We start from the raw sequence: 2,571 nt of genomic DNA, 5'->3' as shown, positions 1-2,571 counted from the left end.
GATAAGGACGATGAGGGATAACAAGGTGCTGGAATAGAACTGATGAAAGACACGCAAGTCTTGAATTTGCCCATGCATCGCACTAATGCTTTTGCTGTTTTTTTGATTTTTACATTACCTTGCCTGTGGGAGGGGTTACTGAACGACTCAAAATTTAGGAGACTTACGCAAGCATTTGACAAAACAATCAAGATAAAAAAATCAAAAAAAGCGAATACACGTTTAGGCAACTTTTTCACACCGCCATAGCTGTCGTAGTATCTGGCCTTCACTGGTGTAATCCGTTTGATTTTTTCAGGTATGGAACGGGGCTGGGTTTCAGCCTTGCGCGCCCTGTCAACGAGTCGTACTTGTTGTTAAATAATTCTACTGAGGCTACGCTTGTTTTCTACATGTTCTCTAACTTGTACTTCTTGGTTGGGTATATTCAAGAAGATGGGATAATTGTCCTCTGTTAAGAAAAATTGTCTAAGTCAAGTTCTAGAATAATCTAGAACCGGAAGTCATTCAACCGTGACCAATTTGTATAAGAACATTCCAGAACATTCTGATCCTTATGTAATTACTCAGATTAGAAACTGTGTCAAATTACTAAATTTAGCTCCTAATAGAAGTTTCTAGAACTTTAAGCCTCATGTATATTAGAGCGAGAGGTTCATCTGCAAGAGAGATTGATTCAAATTTGAAGAAGCTTAGTGCTGTAAATTCGCGAAGTTACCTTACGGAAACAAATTAGTTTGTTGCTGTTACCAGCGATCCTGAGTTCTGTCTAGAAACAACCCTGCTCTACAACGATACTCGTAACATGGGGGGCCTGTCCGGGAGAGCAGAAATTTGTTTGCTGGACTGCCGTAACCAGGAAAGGTACAGGACAAGCGTGGTAGAGTGGGTTTGGTGTTCTGTGTGAACCGATTTCGTGTAAAAGAAGGTTTCGCTGTTATCCTGTGTGGACATTTCTTGACTGTGTGTCATACTCTGTTATCCTGTTTGGACATTCCCAGACTGTGTGTTATATGATATGGAGAAGTTTGTTGAGTTAGGCAAAACGTTTGCCCTGGAAGGAGCTGAGCTGCTTGCATTTGTGGCGAAGCGTAGAGAGGAAGAACGGGAGGAGAAACGTAGAGAGGAAGAACGAGAGGAGAAGCGTAGAGAGGAAGAACGAGAGGAGAAACGCAGAGAGGAAGAACGAGAGGAGAAACGCAGGAGAGAAGAAGAAGAGAAAGAAGAGAGATTGAGGATAGCAGAAGAGGAGAAAGTGGAGAGACGTAGAAGGTAAGATGAGGAGAAGGAAGCGCGACGACAAGAGCGAGAAATAAGAAAACTACAAATGGAGACTGAGCTTCAGAGACAGAAAGTGGAAATCGAAGAAGCCCAGAGAAGACATGAGTTAGAAATGAAACGTTTAGAATTGGAACAGACCCATCAGGGGCCAGGTGTTCAAGCATCTAATAAAGAGGACAAAGCGAAAGCTCCTAACCTTCCCTCTTTCGTAGATGGAAAAGATGACTTGGATGCTTATCTTCAACGATTTGAGAGATTTGCAACCACTGCAAAATGGATAAAGCTGAATGGGCTACCAAGCTGAGTGCTTTACTCTCGGGCCGAGCGCTAGATGTTTACTCCCGCCTTTCAGAAGAAGCAGCCTCAGATTATGGCAAGATGAAGATAGCTCTTATGAAAAGGTATGATCTTACAGAGGATGGTTATAGGCGTAAATTTAGGGTCTCAACGCCTGAGACTGACGAGAGTCCAGACCAGGTTATAGTTCGATTGTCAACTTACCTGATTCGGTGGCTCGAGTTATTGAAAACGAAGACCTTTGAAGGACCAAAGGACTTGATTGTTAAAGAACAGTTCATTAATTCATGTCCTAAGGAACTTGTTGTTCACTTGCGTGAACGAGCACCTGAAACCCTGGAGGAGATGGCGAAAATTTCTGACCAGTACTTAGAGGCGCATGGAAAGCACGTGTTTAGTCCCGCACGGAACAAGCCGCCTACACTACCGGAGAAGGAAGATAGTAAGAAGCCACCAAGTGATACGTCACCACTGTACTGTTACAGGTGTAATGGTCGAGGACATAGGTCTGCTAACTGTCCGACCAGGAAATGCTATTTGTGTGGTAGGCACGGCCATGAAGCAAGAAACTGTAAATCCAGTGTGCCAAGGTCAGGAGGACAGATCAAAAATGGTAACCCTGTGCGGCGAAATCAGGTTAGCGCTGGATGCTTAGTGCAATCTTCACCGCCACAAGCTACAGCAGAAGATATCCAGGCATGCATTGAGGGTGAGCAACTCCTCTTAACCTGTGGTAAGAAAATTCCTTTACTGAGTAGTGCCTGTGTTCAGCCGTTATCTGGAGCGAGGAATAAAATGCCAGTGGTTAAAGGGCAGATAGACGACAAGACTGTCGATGTGCTAAGAGACACTGGTTGTAGTGGTATTGTAGTGAAAAAGAGCTCGTCTCGGAAGAACAGTACACAGGTGACTTTAACTGTATGTTGTTGACTGACAATACTGTGAGGAAGGTACTAATTGCTCGGATCACAGTAGACACCCCTTACCTGTCTG

The 2,571-nt window shown here is 43.9% G+C and overlaps 2 pseudogenes; both read left to right on the top strand.

The window, feature by feature from the left end:
- The first annotated feature begins 504 nt into the window (after window positions 1–504).
- Window positions 505–1,641, top strand: LOC149110967 (uncharacterized; annotated as a pseudogene).
- Window position 1,642: 1 nt separating this feature from the next.
- Window positions 1,643–2,571, top strand: part of LOC149110966 (uncharacterized) — a 2,059-nt pseudogene continuing 1,130 nt past the window's right edge.

This window comes from Orbicella faveolata, unplaced genomic scaffold (genome assembly GCF_042242905.1).
Source record: "Orbicella faveolata isolate gen_17 unplaced genomic scaffold, um_ofav_v1 contig_24, whole genome shotgun sequence".
Taxonomy (NCBI): domain Eukaryota; kingdom Metazoa; phylum Cnidaria; class Anthozoa; order Scleractinia; family Merulinidae; genus Orbicella; species Orbicella faveolata.
This window is presented reverse-complemented; position numbering and strand designations above follow the sequence as displayed.